Source organism: Sitophilus oryzae, unplaced genomic scaffold (genome assembly GCF_002938485.1).
Source record: "Sitophilus oryzae breed Bouriz unplaced genomic scaffold, Soryzae_2.0 scaffold_1436_pilon_pilon, whole genome shotgun sequence".
NCBI classification, from domain to species: Eukaryota; Metazoa; Arthropoda; class Insecta; order Coleoptera; family Curculionidae; genus Sitophilus; species Sitophilus oryzae.
The window spans coordinates 6,081,946-6,096,414 of record NW_022146100.1 but is presented as its reverse complement, the minus strand read 5'-3'; the positions used below and the strand labels follow the sequence as shown (position 1 = coordinate 6,096,414).

Genomic DNA, 14,469 nt, shown 5'->3' with positions numbered 1-14,469 from the left:
TCTAAATCATATTGTAACTACTAAATCGACATAAATGTTCTTAATAATCTAACCACTAAATATAGTCTGTACGATATCGTTTAAAATGTACGTTAAGTTAAGACTGAAAATCGACTGAAAACTAGAACCTAAATCTACACTTAGCTGTTCTTGAGGCAATCCTGTTTCAAAGAGTAGCAGCGTGAGGTGGGCTCATATCTCTGTACTGTCTGTCGGCGATCCTGTTGGCCAAAACAATAAAAGGGGGCAGAATGAAGACACCATGAATTGATACAGCCGTAACTACTAACTGGCTTATAGATGGGAACGAAGCAGCATGGGGCTTACGCTGTATCCATACTGTGACAATATGGGAACACTACCCGTACCTTGGAACACTACGAGGACCTTGGATAATGCCCGAACCTTGGAATCAATACATAGATATGGGCAGGGGCGGCTTGTCCTATGAGGCAGATGAGGCAGTGCCTCACCAATACATTTGAAGAATTACACGTATTAATCGATACATCTTTAATCACAATTTTATATTTTTTTTCCCTATTTGCATCAATAATAATTGTATTTTTTATCCGTCATTCTACAATAAATTACGTCGATGGTATTCCTTTAAACGCGCTTCCTTTCCCATATGCGACAAACTCGACGATATATATATCCATCTCATTTGTTCTTTAAGAAGTATATGTGCAGAGGTTTGCCTCTCGCCTTTCCTTGTCTAACGTATTGTGGTATATCGTATTGACGGAGCGACAGCGTTCATTGGAATCTTAAATCTATAGAATGAAAAGAAAAAGCATAGGCAAAACCTTTAGTTGAAGAGAGATAAAATGTATGGAGTAGTAGCGCGTAAAAAGACCGTATTGAGGCGAGCCTCAAATGTAAATTTAAACCTTAAAAGCCGTTCGTTAAAAATATGTATCACTTCCCGATCAGCCCGAGAGATTTTAGGCGACAGGCTGAAAATGCAGAATTGCATTATTTGGGAATTTGTATTAGTTTGAATCACAGTTTGAATTAACTCTGCCGGTTATTGCACTGTTTTGTCTCTAATTGATTAATATATACGTTTTTTAATGTGAATTGCATGTTTAATTACTCGTTTTACTGATTACAACGTATTAAGTAAATACCTAAAAAGTGGGCAGTGACTTGTTGATTGATATGATGATTTAGAGGGACCATGCATCATCAGAGGACTTCCTCAGGTAAAGTTTTTCGAATTCGAATCATTTCTAGCTAAATTGTGTACTCGTATAGTCAAAAAGTAAAGCAACCTGTTACAGAGATTTCATTTTGTTTTATTTTTATAGGATGGGTAGAAAAAACAAAATTTTACCATACAGAGTAAAATATAAGACAAAATATCGTGAGGTCGCTTTGATAAAAATTTACTGTTGCAATAGCCCTATGTAATAGGTAAAATGTATGATCGAAAAAACGGCGTCCAGTTGGCTTGAAAATGACGATCGATGACATTTTCCATATAATTTTACATATAAAATGACAGCAATCTTCATTTAATAGCCATCGCTGACGCCGTTTTTATTCGATCATACGGTATAATACTGCGAATTATATTACATAAGGCTTAAGTCAACTGCTAAAAATTTAGAAATATTTTAAATACAAAAATGTGCGCTTTTTAAGTCTGTAGGTATCTAAAATACTAAAAATAATATACAGTGTGTATTGCATTTAAAAAAATTGAGATATAGCATTATAATATTGCAATGTTGGCCGTGCCATAAAAAAATCCCTGTATAAAATAATGTAAAGATTTCTTCTTTGGTCCTACATACCTCGCTATATACATACTTAAGCAATAATATATCAATAAGTTAAATTAACTCCAGGTTTTTACCACTTTTTAAAAAATGAAATTTTTCAAATTATCATGGAAATCCCGCATATATAGTGCTTCAAATAAATCAATAGTGTGATGTATGCTGAATTTTATGCTGAATCCAATTCTGTACAGAAAAATGGTAATGCGATTGCAATTTTAAAGAAAATATTTTTTTAGGATATGCACTTTTTTATATAGAACTTTTTTTTCATATATTTGTCAACTACGAAGATATTGGACTTCCTCGTACTAATGGTCACCCTATATACATACTAATAAAAATTCTCTTCTAATGTGCCTCACCATCTTCCAGTGCCACGAGCCGCCCCTGGATATGGGACACCTGCCCATACCTTGGACACAGTCCGTCCATAAGACAACGGTACAGGGGAACACTACCCGTACCTTGGATACTATAGGACCTTGGATAATGCCCGTACCTTGTAAATAGTCTGTACCTTGGACCCTAAAAATACGAAACTCTTGTTTAAAATCAAACAAGGTCTAATAAACAAAATGAACCTACCTCGAATTACTTCCGAGGGCTCACTAAATAATAAAGAACATGTCCTTTCTTCCATGTGACATTCTGGAGGACAAAAGAAAAGGGACGCCAACGTGCCAGCAAAATACAAATACAAGTTAGGTTGGGACATCCAAAACTCTACCCTAAAAATACGCAGTAATAATAACGAATCAAAAAAGATAATATCTCATTTTTACCTGTAACATCGAAATAGCAGCTGATTCAAATTATACAGCAAGATTTTAATAATTGCAGTTTCTCGAAGCATGGATTTTTTGACGGTGACAGTCGGACGGTCAAAGCCTTAGATTAAGAAGTCAAAGCCAAGTGAAGTTAAGCACGGAGAGAGTTGACAGAAGCGATGTTGACAGCGCCTCCACAGAACAGTGAAACGATAGCAGGGTTGCCGACTAGAGAACGTAAAAATTACTCGTCAAATAAACTATCCGGCCTGAACGAGAGGGAATCCGGTGATGATAGGCCCCCAGACATCATATATTATATATAAAAAAGACATGTAACGAACTAAAAACGTTACAAAACTATATTAATAATTTCAAAGTAAATGCTCCATAACAGTATTAAAATGTTTACTAGTTTAAAGGTAGATGGATCACACGGCATAGTTTTATGACAAAAATTATACCGTGTGGCCCATCTACCACAAAAATCTATTAATTTTATTGAAGAAAAGTGGTGCGCATTTTAAAGTTTTTCTTGAAAGACAGATTGACACTATATGACCTATACAGGTTGTCTCAGATTTTAATCAAAAAACACTCCAGGGTGGAGTGAATAAATGAATTTAATTTTTTTCGCAAGAAGTAAGCAAGATAGACAAAAAAGTCAGGAGACAAAAAAATAATATTTTTAATTACTAATCCAAAAATAATATTAAACTTCTAAAAAAGCAGTGGCGTCGCTATTTTTTCCTTTAAAATAATTTAACAGTGATGCCCCACCGCCGCCCATGGCCATTAAACTTAAATCTAATTATATCAAATTAAGTCCCATAGTAAGTATTATAAACGGGTCATGTTATATCAAAATCGATTAAATAGTTTTTCAAATATCTTATTTTTTTTTTCTTTTTTAAGTAACTTTAACACCCTGTATTTTGAAAAGGAAGCTTTAAATCTTACAAGTTGATATGAAATTTTTGTTTTATTTTTGCAAGTTCTATCGTCTATTAAATTTTCCCGATTAAAATCTGAGACACCCTGTATATGAAAATGTAGTATCTTTTTTCATTTTTGAATCCATATCTGTTAACAAATTATATTTAAAAATCATTTGAATATTATCTTAACTCCAGGCCATTTAATTCAAAGAAGCCTTTGTTTAATATTTCTGTACGGAGCTTCTCCGTTTATATAAGACTTATCTGGGATGACGGATTACTTTCAAAAGAAAATTAATTGAAAAAGAAAACTAAAAATAGAAGCGCGCTGACCTATTTTTTATCTTTTCTTTTTTAATTCCATCGTCGAAATGTAGGTTATTTTGATATGTGATATGGTCGGTTAGACGAGTTTGATAAAATATAGAATAGGAACGACAGATACAATTGTTGTGACAGATATTGCTGTTTGGATCTGTACCAAGATAGCAAAGTAAATAAATGATAAATATGTTTTGCTCGTGTTTTTGTTTGTAGTAATACGATTTTTATTAAAACTTTATTATAAAAATCGTCTTATAGTTTTTTACATAATTTTTTTACGAAATTTTACTCAATATGAATAAAACTTTCTTCTTTTATTTGAGGAGAAAGACTTTAAAGTAGGAAACTCGTATGTAACTTTAAAAAATTAAAATTATCCCAAGGAATTAACAATAACGTTATTTTAAGCTCCCTAATCAATCAATAAAACAAGCTATTCCAAGTTCTCTATAATCATATCGACTTTTTCCTGCTACTCGTGTTTACGAAAACCATTCAATAATATATTTTATTTTTAAATACCTTCATTCATAGGGGAATTGATCCAACAACTATTAATTATGTAGGTCATTGTCATTTATTCATGTAATTTGACACATGCATTACCAATAATTATTTTTTTATTTATAGTTAAGTTTATATTCATAGATATATTTTTAGCAAAAAAGTGTCAAATCGACTATTTTTTATTTAACAATTTTTTCTGATGTTGATAAAAAAGTAATTGATATTTGTGGTAGTTTCGACTTTTGAGGTGGGCATCGGCCAGTTCCATTACGACCTTTTCAGATTTATTGTGGTCCTCTTTTGATCTCTATATTTCATTTTTCACTCCTATCCTTTGTGATATCGCTATGTGAGGTCTGGCGTCCGCGTCTCGCCGCACATTGGATCGTTTTTATGAACATACATGGCTAAAACCTGTATTTATTAGCTTTGTTCGGGTTCTTGTTATTACTGATTCTGAACCGTCCTAGAACTCTGCAGCGCATGCGCAAATGAAATAATGTCTTCATATTTCCTTCTGCGCATACGCATTAGTTCTAGGACGGTTCAGAATCGGTAATAACAAGAACCCGAACAAAGCTATTATATCAATAAAAAGTAATGTATCACTTTATAGGGAAACAAACAAGATGCGCGGCGGGCCGCGGACGCCAGACGTCGCGTCGCGTCGCGTCGCGTCGCTAAGAAATCAGACGTTTATATGCCTATTAAAATCGCAGTGCCCTCTGTTAGTAGACCGACTATAGTTTTGAGACAGTCTACAGTCTACCTGGTCTTGCTATTAGATCTGCCGTAAATTTTCATGAATATTTTGATATGAACTCTTTCAGCTGTTTTTGTCCTAGTACATTTATTTGCTATTGAGAGAATTGTTGGCTACCCACTGTTTTCTTCCTTAAGGAGATGCGAGACCTTGTCGTTGGTCAGGTGCTAGTCAGGGCTAGCACAGGGCTAGTCCTGTAGAATGTAGAATGTAGAGGGCTAAGTCAAGTTTGGTTTCTTTGGGCTTGGTTGGGTCAGGTGCTAGGGGAAATCGGGGAAATCCCCTCTGGTATTTTGGCTGGGTTTAAGGAGCATCTCATTGTCTTGTCCCTGGCTGTAATGTCTTGGCCAGGGAATTGCACCAAGACGTATAATGATGCCGGATGGACTACCCTTTCCGTCATACCAGGCACACTGTACTATCTATAGTCATACTGTATATATGTACTCTATTGTCACGGGCAAAAACCTATATCCTATGATGGCGCGCGGAACCAGATCAATGGGATGCATGGCTAGATAGAAGACTAGCCTCTACTGGTCTCAACCTTGGAGCACCAGTGGGCAACCCATTGTATTCTCGTCTTCCTTACTTCTACGTGCGGGTCTATATAGAAGTGGACCGACTAACCCTTGCGATGTAATTGACCTCAAATCCAAGGAGGCAATAAAGAAAGAGAGACTTATCCTCTATCATATATTCGGGACAACACCGGTATCAGGCGAGACCAAGTTAAAGAGGTGGAGAAAATGAAGACAGATCTTCCAGCCTCCACCTCACGGGTAACTGAGCCGAAGACAAGCTCCTCGTCTGTGAAGGGCATGGAAGGCTAAACCCAACCGTGGAAGGGTGTATACCCACGTAGAAGGTGCCCACTCCTCGGAGGATAAACATCTGTTGTCAGCGGAGGATGGGAAATACTCTGTTCCCCCTACAACAGGAAGATTGTATGATTCACAATCATCAATGTAGTATAATAACTAAAAAAAGGGGGACATAATAGATCTCTAAAGTCGCGGTGATTAACCCCCCTCTTACACATTCTACATTCTACCCATTGTTTTGTGGTCATTCTTGTAACAGCTTATGCAGTACCGTAGAAGGATTCTGGACAGCGATACTGGATGAATTGCATTGAGAAGTCTTGTTTTCAAATTTTATTTACTTTTTCGTGACCCTTGTGCCCGTCGTGCCGCGATATCCAGCCTAACGTAACATTGCTCAAAATCAAATTATTTCTTCTACAAAATAATGGATTACAGTTATTTTGGCCTGGAAAATTTTTATTATTATATTCTATTTCTAGCCATTCTACAATGATTAGAATGGCTATTGACAGAAACACCACTGGGGGAATTTTCAGGTCAGGAGCTTGGAACACCCTCAAAAAGAAAATTCCACTCCCTAACTAACAGTGGATGACATACCAAGAATGTACAACTTTGAGAAGCACCTTACTGTAGTATTAAGCAATAAAAAGGATTGGAAGAGAGAAACGTTCGCTCATCATGTAAAAGACCATACCATTACATGGTATACTGATGCTTCCAAAGCCAAATCAGGGACAGGGATGGGAGTATTTGGGCCGAAACCTAAATACTCCCAACCAATAGGCCCCTACCCCAGCATCCTTCAGGCTGAAATCTCTGCTACCGAAAGATGCGTTTAAAAGATGCAATTTATCTTAGATAGGAATCTATCCTAAACAGGAAATAGCGATCTTATACGATAGTCAAGCAGCATTAAAAGCGATCAACCAAGTAACCATCAATTCGAAGGTGGTCAGAGAATGTCTAAAGAAATTGAGAAAATTAGGCAGTAAAGTCCTTCTACTCTGGGTGTAACGATCTAGCTAGAAAAGGAGCGAACACTCCACTAACTGGACCTGCTGCTGGTTCTGCTTGCCAAGCGGAAATCAACTTTAAGCGGAACTTAAGAACTTGGAAGACTCCGTAACCTGGAATGAAAATCCTCCAACGGTCTAAGACACTCGAAAAAGTTTCTCAGAACCTGTGACCGAGAAAAATCAAAAACTTTCCTTGATTTAAGTAAAAACAATCTTCGGCTGATGTTGCAGATATATATATGTAAATTTATATGGAAAATGTCATCGATTGTCGTTTCCCAGCCAACTAAACGCCGTTTTTTTTCATGCGGCATAATTGTGTATAAGATATTATATATAAAAAAAATAAGTCTAATTATTATTGTTTTAAAAACATTTGTAAAGCATACTAAGACACTAATTTAAAACTTAATAAGAAGGTTTTATAAATAACACACTCTACTGCATCTCTGCACTCTACTGCATCGACTCAGAAAAAATTAATTGAAACAATCTGCATCTTATAAAGAAACAAGTGCCTATTCATATGAGTAATAACATTTTATTGTTCAGAGTGGCAAAAACAAAACAATGGGAGTATTGATTTAGTACGGGTTTACCATGCATTCTCGTAATAGTTCGTTCATCGTTGGTTTTATGCAATTTTATTGGTTTATTTCAAAAATTACACCTCATACTTGAAAATGATTGGAGTGAAGGAACAAGTGCATGACGCATGACGCATTAGGAAAGCATATAAACGCATTTTTAGTGGTTAATAGAAATTATCGTACTGTAAAGATTCCTTTTTCATTTGTCCTTGTCTGATAACTTCTGATAACTTCTTTATTGTTGAAGTTAAAAGATTGAGGATTTTACGAAAGTTGTATTTTGCGAGATCATCCTCTTATCTCTATTATTCTTCAACATATAGAGAATAAGTAGCTAGAAACTGGTATTTTTACTACTATATTTCGCCATAATTTGTTATTTAGTTTAATATTACCCAAAGTTGTGTTTTTTCAAATTTTACTCACTATATATTTTATCCCCAGCAGCATTTGGACGTCGGGACAACGTTGTGTCACGCGACCAAACGTCGGGGCGCAACGTCGCGTCGGCACAACCTCGTGCCAGCCCTAGTCTGCACTAGTTTGGAGAATAATTTTTGGGTCGAAACGACGTTGGATACCGACGTTGGCTGGCAGCCTAATTTAGTACAAACTGCAACGTTGTTTAAAATCCTAATTCACAGAAATACAAAACTATAATAATATGGCGTCTAAGTCGCGTTTTATCCTAAGTTGGGATAATTATAGTAAAACTATTATTTTTATGATTTAGTTAGAGACATATGCCAGATGGCAGTAAAGGAAAACAAAACAAAAGTATTTAAATGTGGAGAATGTTTAAAGATTATAATTATGATCACAACCAAACCAAACCAAACCGACTCTGTAACTCGTTACCCAAGGCAAAAAAGTTAAACGCAAACAGCTTTATTGATAAATGTATTGTTTCTACTTTGAAAAATAATAATGGGTCTTAAAATTAAAGAAGTTTTAAAAAAGTTCTTGAATTTTTTTTTAGTAAAATGAGAATAATTTATACGCAGTCGAAAAAATTGTTTCCGCGTGTTGTTTAGAGTCAAATATTTCAAGTTAATGTATTCAATAAGCAGGAATTGCTATTTTAGGAACGAAACATTTTCTTATTCAACAACATGGCGGCTTTTACTTTGTTGTTTTGAAGATTAAGATGGAGTAGTTCGAGTAGTCGCATACTGGACTAATAAAGTCGCAGTTCAGCCTTAACAGGTAGTATACTAGTCGCAAAATTGACTAATTTAGTCATCCTAGAGTCTAGCTTGTGCCGTCCTCTATATTCTAAATAAACGAGGGAGTGGATCGGTAAGTATCGGTAATAGTCGATGTATATTTAAATTTAGTTTTATATGTAGCTTTCTTATGTCCCATTTTAATAAAGTTTTTTTTTGTAAAAACAAAAACAGCACTGAACTGTCTGACTGAACAGAACAATGAAGCAGAATGAAATGAAAATTTAAGATTTAAGGTTATGGTTCAATACAGTTGCAAAAAGGTAGTGGCTCGACGTCCTACCAACGTAAGAATAAGGAAATCTAAACAACGTTAGAATTAGTAAAACAGACGACGTTTGCATAATGATGGAACAGGTCCTGAAAGTGTCGTGGGAAAACTCTTTATTGCCCAACATTGTAACCACGTTGTCCGAATCACCTAAAGATCACTTAAGCAAAAAAGGTTACACGACAACGTTTATTCGACGTCGCAGAAGCTTTTACTTTGTTATAGTACTAGTTCAACGTCGGCACAACGTTACAACAACGTTTACATTTATTTTAATACCCAAGGTACGGAGCTAACTATTTTTTGTAACTAATCCAACGTTGTATTTAGTAAACATGTGGTCGCAAGTCGTGAAAATACTACTTGGGATGAACACTGCCGAACAAATAAATATGAACTTCCACCATACATAGCTTTTATAGACTTTGAGAAGGCTTTCGACTCGATATATCCTAAGGCGATAATAGAAGCCCTAGCGAAACAAGGTAGACCTTATATAGAAACTCTCGCCAACAACAGTTTCAAACAACAGGGAAGCCAAAAAGTCCAAAGTAAGAGTAACGATATAATAACAACCACAGAGTTCCCAACTGGCAAAGGAGCAGGACAGGGAGACGCAATATCCCCTGTTTACAGCAACACTAGAAGAAATCTTCCGTCAACTCGACTGAACCAACAAAGGATTAGGTATATATGGAGAAGTATATATAGTCCATTTATCTCTAATTCTTACATTTCCCGAATATATTTCACAACACTTTTTTTTCTTTTAGAACCGTTTATTAAGAGCAAGATAAAACAGTAATTCATCACAATACACCAAAACACTTTACTTGTGCACTGGACGCGTGTTTCGCTAATCATGTTAGAATGATCAGCAGATAACTGAGAGATTTAATCATCTGCTGATCATGCTAACATGGTTAGCAAAAAGCACGTCTAGTGCAAAAATAAAGTGTTTTGGTGTATTGTAATGGATTTTTTTAACCTTTTATGAAGATATTGATTAAACCTTCAGTAACAGTCTCATCTTGGTCCTTGGTATAAATCTTTGGAGAATGTCATTTGCACATATGCTTGTAGGGGGGTGTCATTCTGATAACACCATGCGTATAGCTAGTACGCCATCTCTATTTCCTATATATCATAACTTTTCCAACACAGTCATCAAAAAGAAACCCGAATCTGTGTTTTTCTTACTCTGAGCTATGTTATTACTTATCCAGCCGTCAAAATTTATTTTAGTACGTTTTAATTCTCGCCTTAATCTGTAATCTCTTATTTAATAGACTAAATTTACTTTACCATGAATAGAGATGAACGAACTTGCACAGAATGGTCTTTATTAATTTAATAGTCATTTAGTTATAGGACGCGTAAGTTGCTACAATCAAACATTTTTTGTTAGTTAAAATAGCATTAACTGTAGTAGTACTACTTATGTATCAATTTTTTAAATATTTTTAATTGTCATTCAAAACAATCAGAAATCGATTTTCCAGATGCTATTTCGGTCATATATTTTATTTTAATATTTCACATTCTCTGGGGATTTTGTATTCTTAGTTGAGTCAGTAAGATACAGAGCAATAGTCTTGTTTTTTTTTTCAAATATACTTGAGTAATTATTTCATATATTTACTAGTATTGTATTTCTTCTATTCAATCCATGCTATTTATTTTTTATGATATTCTTTAGATAGAACACTATCTACAAGTCAGTTCCTGACAATTTCTGTTCTTAAATAAAGAAAAAATACAAAAATATAAAAGCTACTTAGTGTCGAAAAATCAATTTATGATATTCTTGGATGATTGGTCATTGATTATAGTATATTTAGGTAATAGTGTTTTACAGATATTTATTGGTCAATGAAAAATGACATTTACTCCATTTTGGCGTTTGCTCTTTATAATACTTATATCTGGAATATATTTTGAGTTTTATTTACAAATAAATACACAAGAGAACTGAACACCAAATATGATAATTAAGTTAATTTATCAATGTTATGGATTCTGTATTTCTAATTTACTACGTGTAATCATCTGAGAGACCTGAGTGAGATTTCTGCCTCAAAAAACTGGGTCATCTAAAAAACTAGGAACAAACTCACCTTGTTCGAGGACCTTTCTCAATCCGACCACTTAACAATCAGCGAGCAACTTTCATCCAAATTCGCTCCTAGTGCTACAGTAATATATCCAAAAACACCTCCTTCACCACCGATCCGAAATTCGAACCCTATCGACTTTTCCTAGCAGTTTCTATCTGAAATGCCGCCCGTTCCTTTCGATTTCGCTAGTTATTTTTCCGCCTCACTCTGGTCGACGGATCGCGACGCTGCTCGCTGCCTCGGCGACGACAATGGCAGACGTCGCGACGTACGGCGATCGAGTGCGCGCGCAACTCATTCTCTCTTTTCCCCACTGATCCTGGTGTGGAACGGCGCGATTCTGGATGACGCCGGGATCGATGAATGGGTGTAGCGCACGGGAGAGGATATAGGAATATAGCAGCGTAGCGCGTTGACGAAAGTGCGCGCGCGGGCGTCCGTGACGTCAGAGGACGTGCGGGAGTAGAGAACAGTGGCGCGTAAAGGGAGGGGGTACGCAGGGAAGTCTGTAGGTCATGGAGAGGTTGCGGGGGATATTTTCATTTCACATATACATGAAACATCAGTTATCTAAGTACCTAATTCTGTCCTTCATGGAAATATATGTGTGAAGTTGAGGACTTTTGATGTATAAACGGACTCGACTAGAAGGGTAACCTTTCAAATATAGGAGAGCACGAAAGAAGAATTTGATCAAGCTCTATTCACGAATTAACGTCTCTAGTGATAACGGCAAGTGATCAATAAGGATTTTCCCATGATGGATCTCTGAACAATATTATACAGTTTTTTCAAGGAAATGTAATGTAAAAATATTGGTTTGGAGGTCCTTTGTTTATTGCAATTGGATACATAAGTTGGGTTGGTTTTTTAACAAATATTAATGAGCCATATAACTATGTTTGAAGAGCATAAATATACATAAGAAGCATATGCCTCATTAATATTGGCAAAGAAAACCAATTTAAGATGTCTCAATATAAATTATGGCTAAATAGTGAGGAACTAGTTGAGATTCACACTAAAATTCACCACACCATCTTATAGGTGGTCGTCCAGGCGGTCGATTTCTTAACAATCGATCTTAGCAATTTTCGTTAACCGGTCGTTTGGCATTCTGTCCACATGGTCTCTCCACTCTCTTCTCCTGTTTCTTGTCCATCTTACTACATCCTGTATTTCACATGTTTCTTTTATATCCTCATTTTTTTTTGTCATATAAGGTATATCCTGTAATTGATCTAAGTGTTCGCATTTCTGTTGTTCTGAGGAGCCGTTTTGTTATTGTGTTCTCTGCTCTAGTTTCTATCGCATACGTCATAACCGGTCTCACTCAAGCCTTATAAATTCTAACTTTGCTTCTGACACTCATATATTTATTTTGCCAAATTATATTCCTTAAATATCCTGATATTAATGATGCCTTTGTTGTTTGAGTTTTTACTTCCTCCTTGAGATTCCTATTGCTTGTTTATACCGTATGATCGAAAAAAACGGCGTCCATTTGGCTTGGAAATGACGATCGATGACATTTCACTTATAATTTTACATATAAAATGACAGCGATCTTCATTTCATAGGCATCGCTGACGCCGTTTATTATTATTATTTTACCGTATTCGATCATACGGTATTTGCCCACAGATATTTAAATGACACCACTTGTTCTGCACTGTGATCGTAGATCACAAGTTTGCGTCTTCTAGGCTCTCCAGATATTGTAAGGTATTTTGTTTTTTCATGTATATTGCCTTTTAAACATTTTATAATGAATTACCATTTTGTGGTTTTTATAAAACTTATAATCAATATTGATTTGAATTTAAACTCTAAAAATATATCTCAACATTATCTATATCTATCAACTCCATATCCACTAGCACTCCATGAGTTTAATTTGGTTTGGTTCTCAACATTCTCCAATAATATAGTGTTTATACGCCCTGGAAGTAACAAGATACAACTTGCTATACTAAAGCTATTCAGTTTATAAGGAAGGTAATACTTAAACGCTGACTAAACAGCTAACGACGGTATTGTTAGTGTATATGTTACGGTTAAAGTCCAATGTCCAGCACACCCATCCGTTGATGTCGACATTAACAGGGTAATGTTTAGGTTTGGTTTTGTTTTTGGTTGTTTTGTTGTGTGTTATTCTCGAGATTAACCTGGTAATGTCGATATTATCCGAATATCGGACCGTAACCGTAACATATACAAAAGAATACCGTCAACCAGCGGTTTAATATTTCTATATCTGTAAATTCCGGTGGAAAATTGAATTAATTTGTCGTTGACGGCGGTATGCACCTAGAGCGGTTGCACACGCACCAACAATCGCCATACTTGTAAAATTTATCTCGTTGTAAAACGGGGGTCTTTTTTTACTGGTGGATGGACGGGTGACCGGTTCGAAACTCTGTATCGTGCTGTTGTCCGAGGGAAAAGTGTAAAAATCTATTGATACACACTGCTCATTCACTCCGGTTCGGGGCCGGATGAGATCGGATATCTCGTGAGTAAGAGTTAATTTAGACACTTCCTAAGTCGGTAGGCCACTGACCATGATATTGTCGAGGACCACCGTTCGGATTCCGCGTAAACAAAGTAGGCCCCGTCCGGATTAGCCCAGGTAGCAAAAAGGATACGTTAACTGAAATCTTTACTTTACTTTACTTTTTTTGTCAATGATATATACCGCCTGCGGTAACTTGGTCAGTTTGTTTTTATATAGTAGGCTCAAGGAAAAACCGTCAAGTCAAGTTGAAATTTATAATGTGGCAAATATCTATGCTGTAACTGTGAGTATAGTCATATATACCGGGCGGGTGCATCACGCAAAAGTGGCCCAGCCGTATAACTTTTTTATTTTTTCAGATAAAAAAACGAGATTCGGTATGTTAGTATATGACATAAATTAGGATTGATTGACGTATTTAATTGTTTTTGGTCACTTCCGGTTTCACCGGAAATTACTACAACTTTTGATTTTTAAATCCCTCAGTATTTTTTTACTTTATTCCATAGAAAATAACACTCTGAATAGAATGACATATCATATGTCAACTTTTGACATTTTCACATATGGTTTATTTGAAATTATAACTAGCGGTTCGTAACGAAAATTTGACTGGAAATACCAAGTGTGTGGTATCAAATTATTCGTAAACAAATGCTTTTTCCAAACATGCTAATGAGTCACCCTCGTGCCATTTGAAAAAATTGAGCCATGAGTAAAAATACGATTTGAGCATTTTCTAAACTGTTCAGGACAAGACACTAAAAACATTAGACTATCAAATCCATTTTTCCAATGCTCCTTGATTAAGA

General features: G+C 35.7%; 1 protein-coding gene across 1 annotated transcript in view; it reads right to left on the bottom strand.

Moving 5' to 3' along the window:
- Positions 1 to 11,477, bottom strand: part of LOC115876562 (ELKS/Rab6-interacting/CAST family member 1-like) — a 55,916-nt gene extending 44,439 nt beyond the window's left edge. Inside the window, exon 1 of the mRNA XM_030892372.1 lies at positions 11,140 to 11,477. The gene's annotated coding sequence lies outside the window, so the exon portion shown is untranslated. The remainder of the gene's footprint in view (positions 1 to 11,139) is intronic.
- Between the last annotated feature and the right edge of the window lie 2,992 nt (positions 11,478 to 14,469).